The sequence below is a fragment of the Opisthorchis viverrini genome (genome assembly GCF_000715545.1).
Source record: "Opisthorchis viverrini unplaced genomic scaffold opera_v5_331, whole genome shotgun sequence".
Classification (NCBI taxonomy): Eukaryota; Metazoa; Platyhelminthes; class Trematoda; order Opisthorchiida; family Opisthorchiidae; genus Opisthorchis; species Opisthorchis viverrini.
Genome location: NW_008751977.1, coordinates 416801 through 429937, shown reverse-complemented (window position 1 = coordinate 429937; position 13137 = coordinate 416801).

Here is a 13137-nt window from a genome sequence, read left to right as displayed (position 1 = left end):
TAAATGAGCTAGCAAGATAGCAAAGCCTGATGCTATCCAACTGTCCCAAACAGCGATGATGATTTAGCTGGATACTGCATGGACACATTCTTTAAGCAGAAGTCGCCGGTGCACAACCTAAAAATCGCTATCTAACAGTCGCCTTACGAATTTGCCGACATCGACCCACACGAGATGGGTTTATGAGACAACCGTTGTCAAGCCCCCGAAAACGCCTCGCTTCCGCTTCCCAAACAGGCCAGGCCTCATTATCACACAGCAAAACGGCCCGTGCTGCAGCCGGATGCACAGGTTACTTGATATTCACGGACATACCACCTTGACGCCAAAGGTGTCTGGAATTAGCAAAACGCGACCCGAGCATTGCATATTCGTGCATTGACCTCATCTGTCACACCACACTCAAAACTATCACAACTTCCGATGTATATAAAACGTTGCACCACACTACCTCTCCAAAAGGATCAGAAAAATGCCAGCGATCTTACGTAAGCTTTTTTCTACCTATGGGAATTTCCTCGGCAAACCAGAAATATCCTAACCCTCACAAGCTTGAACATCCAAGCCAAATCATCTCAAAAATAACGTCCGTTACGGGGCTGTCCAGAAACCGAAGTATTTCAGTGCAATGGTGGAATGGCTGTACTCAGTTTGATGGAACACCCACAACCAAGCTCCACCTCCTCTGGACACTTCTCTCACCCTACGCACACTTGTTCCATTACCTGCAACTACAAATAAACTCACGCGTTGTTCTGACTAAATTTATGATCGTGCCTGACGGTACGCCATCATCGTTATGGTAACGTGACACTTTGTGCGCACAAAGTGCACCCCAGTGGACAGAATCATTTGGTCATTTCATCCAAAAATACCTGTGCCTTTTCCTCCTCTTCGAAAATGAAACCGATATCCGCGCACTCCAGGTCGAGAAGATTTCTGCCAGAAGATATTTGAAAGCAGGGTAGAAAAGACATTTCAACATTTATCTTCTTAGCTCGCCGATCACGAAATTAAGTGGGGATGAAGAAGGCGCTCTTGACGGATACCGCTTTGTGTACGGAAGCATTTAGAGCTCCACATATATTTACGTAACACGTCCGCCCCTTCAACACCTCTTGTTCACGCGATGCAGAATGATGCACGGTTGACAACCCTTAATTCAAATACGTGCCCGCTTTCCGAAATATACTCCTTCCGCATAGTGAACCTCATAATCCGCCTTCTATAAAGAAAGAAGGAAAAGCTGATTCGGGTCTGATTTTGTCCTGATTGTGGCATACATCCCGAGCAATCGCCGTATGGGCCGAAATATCCATTGATAGATGGAGAAAAGATGCCACGGGACTCAACAAATACACGTGATGTGACGCCTCAGAGGCAACTGGTTTTGCGAAGCTCCACGCTTTTCTTTCGGATGTAATAGCTCCGTTCTTAGGGCAGCTCATCTTAGGAACAGACAACACCACTAGATATGTATGATCTCATGTCTCCTCAAGTTCCAAGCACTTTTTAACCAATGCACATCACTCATATTTACATATGCCCTCAACAGTTCGCATCGAACGCAAACCTATTATCCGCACGTAAGTATCGAATTCCGATTTGAAATCGGGCAGTGTCGCTTCATTAAAGTAGTTATAAGTGGTGATAAATTTTGACTTTCTGTTTGTATCGGTCGAACGGTATCTACGAGTGACGCGTAATACCAGAACCTCCGGGTAGGCAAAACAGAGTCGGAGCTGGGATTCTATACGCTACTATTAGGGTAAGAGTAATTCACAAATTATACAAACCTCGACGGTAGATACGCGTCCAAAAACAAACATTCTGCTTGGACTACAAAAGTACAAAGCAAGGGAGAAAACAGGCTCCCACGTGCGACAGTCACACGTGCAAAGTCAGATACAAATGGTCGGATGACCTCAAGGCCAAATATATGAAGTGGTAAGGACAAACAAGCGTCAGTTCATATATACACACTAAACACAAAAGTGGGGCGGGGTTACAAATGGGACAGAATAAACGTGGGGAATTTCATTGTCAACATAACGGATGATGCACTGTCATTTCGGAAGGTATTCCAACACACATCAAAGTGATTTCGAGCAAACCTTTCGGACCCATTTTTCTTTTCTGAGTCCCCAATGTGGACATGGCTGTCGCGTTACCCCGTTTGAATGGCAGCAATGAACCATCACGAATCTTCGATAGACCCAAGAATATCCTTATTACAATGACAAACATAAGCGGCCCGTCCAAGGTGTTCATGTACGGGGCTATCCACTAATCCAAGTACGTCGTCGCGATGACGGTACAGAGACTACATAGCAGTCTGATGGATTGTGTGTAATTCACTAGAAGAGCGTTACCCGGAAGACCGTTTTAGTCCGTTTAATTTGTGCGTGAACTTGGACTTTGTGGCCATCTTACTCTACCACCTACTTTTGCCCACAAACCCAATAGTTCAACCAACGACACCATTGGTTGCTCGGTATGCCGGCGAAGTTCAAACCTTGTCTCAAGACAGGTATAACGTATGATGACTATCATAAAAAAGACTTACTAGCTGTGACGAATTTCTTGGATCCAGCGGGCGCTTGCGGCAACCATGGAAGAATTTTTCGTCTAGGTTGCGAATGTCCACTTTAATTCGAGTTTGCGCAAACGTTATGAGCGGGATTATTTTGCGAGTCGTTTTGAGGTTATTTTCAAATCTGATGTGTAAGAAAACATGCGGAAAAACAGCTTTCCCACAAAACTTCCCACCGTTTTTATACAGACGATAGACGAAACAACCAGCAGCCATCGAAATACGAATTCCGCGCCCACAGTGGACTGCGAGTTCTAAAACTTTACGCTAAACATTTCCTTTTTCGGATCACGGTTTCAGAGAAATTTTGGGTATGCTTCTAGGATCTGGCAGCAAAGCGCCGATACTTAGAAGCCCAACCAAAATTTTTCTGAAGACCTAATTCAAAAGAGGGAAACTTAAAAAGTTTAAGCATTTAGTGGTATTCATTCGAACATTTAAGGTCTGCCCGTGCAGCCGTAGTTTTGTTGGAATTTGTTTCAACGTACTCAAGCCCACTACTGGCGATAGTTTCATATTTGTACTGGCTGCCATTGCTGAAAAACGTTTGTCCGTAAATCTGGTGGACGATTTTATAGAGAATAGTAATGGTGTTTATTTCCGACTTTTTGGTGGCATAACGTCTGGCGTGATCATATGTTTACAGTCAGGATGAAGCCTGAAATAATAATAATAAGTTTCTTTCCCAACTTGTAGGGAGCAATGGATATGAGGTCCAACTAGTTTAAAGACAGCCGGCTGGCATGAACCAAAACTGAAAACCATCGCTGGCCATGAGTGATTTTGGGCGGTTGGGCTGGATGAAAAATTTGATCGTAGTTGCGACTATATGCTCGAGTGACGAAGGGTTGCTGTCAAGATTCGGAAGAAAATAGTTGACGGAGTGCCATCACACTGTGGACGACAGTGCCACGCCATCATTGCGTTGAAATGCTTCGGTTTATAAACAGCCTCGTAATTGTCGTCAAGATTGCCGTGCTCACCCATGTTTTTTCCTTTGGTGCATTCCCAGTGGTTTTCAGAGAGTGTATGATAGATAATTTTGTAGTTGTCTTCCGCACAAACTCAAGAAATTAATAAATTGTCACTCATATAAGGAACAGCGTTCTGTCGTTGCAGCAGACGTTTACGCAGACGAAATTAATGCCGTGGAATTCGTCGCAGCCAGTTGGTTTATCGTTATTTGTTTATAACCGGTAGCGCGCGCGGTACTGGGTGCCCTGCCATATCCCATGATCATCTGCACAATTACGCTTTGATTGTTACTTCATCCATGTGGCGCACAACCACGCACTTGGCAAGATTTTTTTTGAATGGCTCCCCGCCAACCGGTGCCCGACAAGTGCTGGGTTAAAGGAGTGTAGCCCCATTTTATAGAATGACGCTCCGCCGCCTTAAGTTCGCCAATATGCCGCAGACCGTTTTATGAATGTGCTGACTTTTCTGAATGTTCAAAACTATCACACCGCATGCCGACTTTGATCGCTGCGAGATCGATTAGCATATCGCCGCCAATATTGTGGTAACGAGCCCTGCCCACTCAATGGGGAGGATTATGAGCTGCGTTCATCAGCTGAGTTCGCATGTGGCGACTAAACTGTTTTCCTTAGAAGCCGGCTCAACGCAAAAACGCAGCCTTCCGTCCATCAAGCGATCAGCTCAGAAAGCATGCTAGAATGCGGATCTCAATCGCCCCATGGAAGCCCAGTTGAGCGTGGCCCGTGAGCCGTTGCAATAAAGCAGGTCTGCCCAACTTTGGAGCAGACGGAGACCGATGTCTTGGGGCACTTTTTTAGACCATGCTTCCAAATACCGGGATGAAGATGATTCTTTCTGCTTTCTCACGAAGTGACCTTCTCCAAGGCCATATTTGAGCAACTAACTTTGACAATCTCGAGATTTGATTAGATGCTACGTGATGCAACTCCCCCCGAAAGTAAGGCCGCTTGTATGACAGCCCATTTACCCCTGTTTAGCCTCAGATTACCTTGCGTCAAATGCTGAGTCACTGAATCAGCACAATTCCTAATGAGTGGACATCGATCCTTTATCGCCGATAATGGGAATTATGAGGCACTTGGTGAATTAAATTACGATGTTCCATTGCTGTTATATAAGATACACAAGACATCAGGTTAGCTGTGCGTTTCTCCCCCTCAGAATCCCCGTCCCGTGGAGTCAATCTGTGAAATACGAAAACTGGAGCTACCACCCATTACGTTTGTGTTGACGCTTCCAACGAATAAAGAGGAAATATACTAGCGATGTTATCGGTTATTTATGGTGGGCACATTTCAGAAGGAAGCGCGCAGGTATATTGGGGCTGGAATAAGTGGTCGATGTGAGTGACAGCGCGCGCATTTAAGAGTATGAAGGTCCATTGTTTACCATTAGATTAAGTTACCGTTATCAGGCCTCATAATCAACGCCGCACAGAGATACACTTCCGGGAACCGATACTGTTACAAACGTCACTGACCGATTTTTCTAGATAGAATTCGAATTTGATATTCTCGAGGGGTTACCTCATTCCAAGAGAACATTGATGAAGGATAAAATGTGCTAAAGTGCAAGTTCATGATCTATCTCTCGTAGACCGGCAACAAATTGCAGGCCGGTGATGGACGATGACCTCGAAATTGTGCTCTTTCAGACAAAATGCTGCAACTAGAATATCACCTTATGAGGCGAACGGATTAGACCACGTTTCTGTAAAAGTCACAACTTCGAAAACCCTATAGTTTTGACGAAAAAATATTTGAGCGTGCTTCTAATGAGCGGCCTCAAATCCAATCAGGATGATGGTTATGAGCCAGGGCCAAGATATTTGGCCAAAACGTGGCGGCAGGTAACGTAAAACTGCCAGATCAGCTTGGAGTCTAATGAACCTTCCATTGCAAGTGGTACATTCGCCAACCTGGAGTTTCCGGGTGCTGTTCACTGGACCCCTATCCGGCAACTAACGGGTATTGAAAACTGCTACACGATGAACTTCCAGTGTGGCTGAGCGGGTCAAGGATTTACGTACCATTTCATCATGGAAAATTTTGGACTCCGTGGTTGGCCCCAACAGTAAATACCGATGCAGAATGTCAACATATATTTGGCGCAATCCAGCGTGACGCTACTAGTCACCTGCGAAATAAGCCATATCGAAAGAAGCATTGAAACCAAAAAGGCGGCATAGGCTTATCAAAATATGGTGTAGATCAGTGGTCGCCAGACGGGATGAGTGATAGTACATTTCGAAGTCTGGCAATTCGGCCCTGAAGTGCTACCAAATCAATATTACTGCTATTATAGAAGCCGCCTCAGGTGCTGGTGACTGTAAAGCCAGTTCTCATTCTCCAGTTAGCCAAGTTTTATCAATGCACTGCACCTGTTGAATTTAATCCAGACAACAGTGATGAGTGATGATGAAATACTTAAGCAAATCCCTCAACCACACATATCAGTGTGCATCTATATAATCACTGACAGCAGAAACAAATGAGAATAGCGGTCATTGTCAGTCTCTCAGCCAGCGAAATCGGCCTTTACGCTGATGCTTGAATGCCGTAAAACTAGAGTTCTTACAAGTATCTTAAAAGATCTGAAGTGAGAAGAAGACAGAAGGGTGAGTGAAGGAGAGGAACTTGTGCCGGTTTATCAAACGCATTCCGGGATGTTCGCATTACCAAGTGCTCAATCAGGAAATGACGCCACTGGAATTGATCAGCTGCAAATTCTGGCAGTTCTTTCTGCATGGCGTTGAGGGTCATGGATATTCAGTCTTGGAAGCTTAGCCACAACAACAGCCGAAACCTTTTTAATTTCTCCCACACTGCTTATTAAGTTGTTAGTTCCTACCCCATGGCTTGCGCATTTCGAAACCAGGCAGGGAGGATGGCAACCTTTTGGTAGAAGTTGTTCCAGCAGGCATAGCACATAGCCAAGCCGCAGCGTTCGGTGATGCTGGTTGCTTTCAACGATTGAAATATGTGTTGCGCTACGAAACGCCCACTTCTCAGTCACTTCATTACAAATTATTGGCGCCACCAGACGCCAGCAACTCTTCCGAGGCAGCCGTGGCCAAAAACCTGAGGATACATACAGCCTTTACTGCAGCACGATACAAGAGCTATGTGCCATGGACTTCATCAGTTCAAAAATCGGCGAACATGATTCCGGGCTTTATTATTTGTGGGATGATTTTATCAGACACATTTAAACAATGGTCCGAACCTAAAAGAAAACCCAAAATATTAGCAAAACCATAGCTTGAACCAAGAAGACTGTCACAGAGATTTAGCATTTGACGGTATTTACCGAATATTTCAAAATGTCCCTCGAGAGTTGCGGTTTAACCAAAATTTGTTCAAGCGGGATCAAGTTACACTTCGGGCGCCAACTTCATATTTTTACTGGTTGCCATGGCTCAGCGTAATTTCTTCATGAAGACGGTGAAAATTTATTAGAGCAGTTTATTCTTTCACCTTTTTTCTCTACTTAAATTGATATTATTTTGTCACAGTAGCCAAAATAAGGCTGATTTCCGGCTGGAGTGTTGCGCGCCGTTGGGTACGTCCATGATTGTACAGACTAAATAAAGGCTGGTGGTATTTATGGGTATGCAGAACTGTGCGTAAATGGGACAGTAGCACAAATATCTAGCGTTAGCTGAAGCAGATACGGTCATGCTCAAACTGGCACGATCTGAATGTGGCGGACAATGGAGGCGGATAAACCCAGTTACTAGTGTTCTGCGTTTTTGTAGCATTTCAAGCTAAAATCAGACTAGACCTTTACTATTTGAAAATTAAGGGAAACAACACAATGGGCGGGATACCAAACGAGGGATTTCAAAGTGACATCTGATAAGATAACCGTTAACCGCGGAAAGCAACAAAACAAAACAACGGATCTGGTGAATTAGTGGCGTTGTAGTGATCCGGCCCGCCGATTTGAACTCAAGCTGAAAACGAGTGCTAGGACCATGGGTTTTGGCCAGTTGGGATTATGGCCGGGACCACGAAAAGCCTAAGTAGAACTGATGCAGTGGGGGGTTGGAAATACGGATAAATGGTAGTTGGAATCTCAAAAGCTCGATGAAAAGTGAAAATGTATGGACTTATGATGTACTTTTGAGGTGAAGTTAGGTATAACATTTCCCTGTGAGAGTGAGCTTGGAAGTGGAAGTAGACTGCAACGAAAATGATTGACTTTGTGGTGAGCTCAAACAGAAAGTTCATCGAGGTTAGCAGATCAAAACGAAAGATTTAGCAGATTGGAATGTACCCGTCGCAGAGACAACGGGTGGTATGGAGTTCACTGATGAAAAAAACATTTAGGATGATAACAAAAAGTAGCAAAATGATACAGGATAAGAACATATTTGTTCTTGGCAGCCTAGCAACCAGTGATCGGCTAAATTTTTCAATATGATGCTTTTATGGTACAAGAAGTACAGAGCGGAAGTTTAGGTATTTTTTGCTTAGTAAATATAGACTCAAAGAGCCAGGCAAGAGGCTAGCACTGGTGATAAATTGTTTATACCTGTTTTTAGCGCTCAGTGTCACTCAATCAGTATATGCAAGGCCAGGGGCTATAGTTGGTCGTTGTGGTAACTTGCAAGGAGGTCAGTCGTTTTCCTGGTCAGTAGTGGCACTTGTGTGTTGAGGCAGACATGGGACCGTGGTAGTTTCATCAAAAACACCCTTGTGCAGACAGTGGGTGTGGTAAGAGACAGCAAACACACGAGAACTGATAAGAATAGAACTTCCGGAATGGTTTATATTTTATTTGGTGGTTGCTAAGTGAGTTGAACAGTACGATAATGTAGAGAGGAAGGTAAGTGTAAGAGAACCGCCAGGCCCGAAAGAACTGGAGTTAACTTCAATCAACTTGCGGCACATGATGAAAAAGCCCATGGACACTGGACTTGAATGATGCTGGTGAACAGTTGGAGATACCATTTTTTTAATTTGTAACTATTCCGGGGAGAATTAGATGCGAAATATTTAGGTGCCGGAGTGGGCTATGGTATGGCGCAACCTCGGCTGAGACGGAGGTGGCCATTATTTCGTAGGTCATTGTAAGCCATGGACGTCAAGATTAGCTTCAGGTTACTCGCTGTACTTTCTAGACCTCTTTTAGGTTTTTATCAGACGGAGGGTCTGTTTATTCATCAGGTGTAGTAAATAGCATTTTCAGGAAGTGATAGATTAAGGTAAAGCCAAAACCATCACCCACAAATAGACGAAAGCACTTCTTTTTTGGTAGATTTCCCAAAATAAATACAAGGCTCAAAACCACCGAAAGTCAGAGATGCGCCCGTGCTACTCAAGAGGTGAGGGTATATGAACGCACCGTGGGTCATCCCCACTGGACGACTCTCCCTGCAGTGCTTACCCGACCACCACACTAGATTTTCATCACTCGCACGCGCTACCGTATCCGTAGGGTGGCAAGCCATCAAACAGTCATAATTATATCATATGCATTGAAAATAATCTTAATTAAGGCAGCCCGGTAGCCCAAATTCAAAATGGAATGGACATTCGTCACTTCTAAGGTGTTCCATTACTGCAGTCGGCGTCCCGCCAAACGAAACCAATGAATTTTAGTAATGTTGGTGGGCCTTTCTATGATAGTCAGCAAATGCTGTTTTCGGGGTACACTGAGGTTTATCTTCACCGGTCCATTGACCTCTTGATTGTGTAATGGGGGAATTGGTTGGTTTATGGGTAGTGCGAGCAGGATGTAAAATAATTTGGCCGGTGCTTTGGGGAGTTAAACGGTATTTATAGGCATGTAACCATTTTGACCGGCAAATAGTGTAGATATATCGAATTACGGTCAAGTCGTCAGTCCGGGCATAGCAGTCGCGGTTTAGTCATCGCAAAGTCGTACATTGTGCCGCGGACATTCCTGTACATGAACATTTTCGGTGGGTTATTTGGAGTTATCTAGCTAAGATAGGCCAATGAATCGTGATAACGTAAGGCCAGCGTGGATGAGGGATATTCTTGGGTCCATGGGGGCCGGAGGGTGGTGCTGCACGAAACAGCAGGCAGCTGAAAATGGTTACAGCTTCTATGTACCACAAAGAGACGTTGGTAAGTTTCAAAAACGGTGATCTGTGTTGGCGTGGATATATTATGGAACGGCTGTATGCGGTCAATGCATGCCGGTGCGTTTATATCTCAATATGAGGGACGTTCAATAGCAACGTTTAGCGTCACCAAGTTCATGGATTGTTATATACTCGTACACTAAACCGGGGGAGAACAGCAAACGTGTGGATAAACAGTTCCAAAATTGTGTTTGGGGAGCACCTGCTTTTGTAGCTACCTATTGTTGCCGGGAAGCTAGCTGGCAGTCATCTGCGGAGGTAGAAGTATCACGTATTTGAGCGTGCCGGGCCGTAAATTGGGGTGGAAATGCATTCCAGACAATTTTTAAAATGGTTCAGAAACGTTCTTTCCGAAATAGGGTAAGAAAGCCGGAGATAATATCAATCTGGCAATTAGAGGTCACGATGAACAGCAGCATTTTGACTGGGTATATGGATGGCTTTCTTATATTACGTGGCGCGCGCAAAAAGATGCCAACCGATCATATAATTTGGGTTAGTGGATGAACTAGTGGTTCAAATAGGCAGGGACAAGCCACCGGGAAAAAACTTGCGGCGCAAGATTGTGTTGCATGTTTGGACGATGAAGTGACCTTAACGTGGCGCAGTTAAACTAGGGAAATGGGTAGAGGCTTTACAAAACAAACTGCATTAGGGGCGTCATACTGTTTGCATTTGGTGTCCGTTAATTTACACGTGAGAGAGCATTTTTTACATTGCTTTTTGGTGATTTCCTTGAATAAATGCTACAACCATGGCAATATTAAGCCAGCGACACGGGCGTCCCACAAAAGCTGATTTCACTTCAGCTATCGGTGAACATCGCCTAAATTGTTGCTCGTTTTTGTGGTAAGTTAAGCGATCTAAATAGATGTTAAAAATGCATAATATGCTCTGGCACAAAAATACTTGGAGGCCGGGGTGGGTAACTGGGCTTCTTTGATCGAGGTGGGCTTAACACTGGGTAAAGCAGCAAATGGAACCGAATTATGGTTTGAACTTGTGGCGGAATGTGGATTTTAAGGCTGAGAATGGCGTTAGGAGGGTCCTTGGGATGATAGCGTGCAGCTGAACAAAGGGCGTTCAACTATTTATTCTTCGGCATCGTTGCTGCCAGGGATGAAGAGGGGGAGAACATTGTGAAGAAAGACTTTGGGTTGTCTGGCGAAAGAAGCAGGTGCGTGAAGAAGCAAGGCGTATTAGGGCAATTTGAGATGAGGGACCAGATTTGCCGGACGGCTTGGAAGACAAATAGGGGGCGGAGGCAATTCGGTGGCGTATGATACTTGGGTGTTGGTGTAAAAATAGTTACTCATGGGGCTAAATGACAGGTTTAATATTGCAGTCCCAAGTCAGAGCATCATCGCTATTATAGGAGATGGTTGGGTTGCACAGCGAGTGGCAGCCTTATTCGCTTATATTTTATGTTAATCTAACTGCTGTTCTCACTCCAGTGCTTGATGACATAAATTAAATCACCTAAAAAGAACGCAATAGCTTTATTTCAGCGCGCAAGTGCACGCGAGTGCAAACTTTACAACTGCTCCGCGCCATTTAAAGGGCACTTTCTGAAACTCATTCAGGCTGTCTGATAGGTATTCAGTGGACCATCATCGACATCGATAATGCTTGTATGAAATGCCTGAACGCAGATCACTTTCGATCGTGCTCTTGTGGCGTGCCCGAACACAGATCGGTTTTCTCTGAATTCATTGAATTATTGACTGGCTTGAATGCTTGCCGGCTGTCCCGTTGACATTTTGGAGGAGTTTTAGGGTCATTGGGTTTCGGGAGCTCCGGAGTTATCTTCAAAAACCTGACATTCCTGGTTCCTCCTCCTTTTGACCGTTCAAAGAAAGATCATTGGCGCGGGTCAGGTTGAAATGGTTCCAAGAGTCTTCTGGCGCGACCGGCATGGCATTCTAGTTGCAGCGATGGATCCTTCTTTGAGGGTACATATGAAGCGATCGCTCATAATGCCGGTCTTAAGAGGTCAAAGTATTCAAGCAGAAGATTGATTTCTGGCGCTTCTTTGGGCGTAAATGATTTACATGCCGCTTCCATATTGACGGTCCTACCTTGACGCTGTAAATCACATGACCAATTCTTCTGAGGAAGGCTCCGACATTCCATCTCCGGTGCCCGGGGAATATAATCATATGGTTTGCAGGCGTGAATGCTGGTATCCTCAATTCGGTGATTGAAATGACTTAATTGTTGGCAGGATAGCGTCATGAGCAAGTCTCGACCGTCTGTTCATCGTAGCCTCTGCTGGAGAGTGACTGGAGAGTAGCTGCTCTAAAATTCAGCAAGAACGTGTCCGGGGTTTTCCGTTGTCCCTTCCCATTATGCTTTTGTTACCACGCGTTTAAAGGCGTCTACAAAAAGTTCAGCCTGACGGTGGGACCAGGAATAGAATGGAGGGGAAGTGACATGTGTGATGCCGTGTCATCGAATGATAACTCCAAACTGATGGGATGCAAACTGAGCACCGCTCTCGGACACAATAGTTTCCAGGATGCCAAATATTGAAAACAAATATCGCATTTTATTATTTGTTGTCATCTTTGTTGTCTCGTGCATAATAAGGTCTCCAAGCCACTCAGTGCATACATCGATAACGGTGAGGAAGCATTGTCCGTTAAACGGTCCGGCGAAATCCTCGTGGATGTGCAATCCTGGTTTGTTTGGCTGTGGCCAGGGCTGTGGCCACTAACGATTAGTTAACTCCTGGGTAGCTAAGCAACGGAAACAACTGCAAAGTACCTCACCCATGTGCTCATCCATACCGGGCCAATTAAGATAGCTGCGAGTAGGTGCTTTTATTCAGAGTATCCCTGGATGCCCATTGTGCAACTGTGCTTAACCCCGGCAGCGAATTTCGGTGAGAATAACAATGAGGTCCGCGAAGAGAAGACAGCCACTGACAACAGATAAACTCCGTCGTTGAAAAGGCTTTCGGAGTGCTCCTCATGGACAGGCTGTTGGCCAGCGAGACTGGTGGTACTCTGCTTCCTGTGGTAAGCTGTTATTTTTAGTGTATCGCGGACCGCGTCAAAAGTCGCGGACAGCTGGTTCATTGTCCACAACACCACATCAGGGAATTGCGGTCCGTCGGCAACAGTTGCTATAACGGTGTCTTCTGGTTTCATGTCTTGAGAAGGAGTTAAATGCGTTAGCCCATCGGCCTCTCCTATTTTCTCGGGTGAGGCATAATTTGTGGCGGAAATGTAGATGGAATCGTGCCCCACCGTTGTAGACGGTTGACTCTGTAGACCGAACTATCCTTTTTAGAGCGAATATAAGTAACAGTGGTTTGGGTTTCCTTACAAGCGTTAAGTGTCGGCTGTAAAGCCATTTTAAAAGGGTTTCACCCCGAAAATGTTACCTAGCACTTCTATACCAAGGTGATTGCAATTCTGTTTAGCTG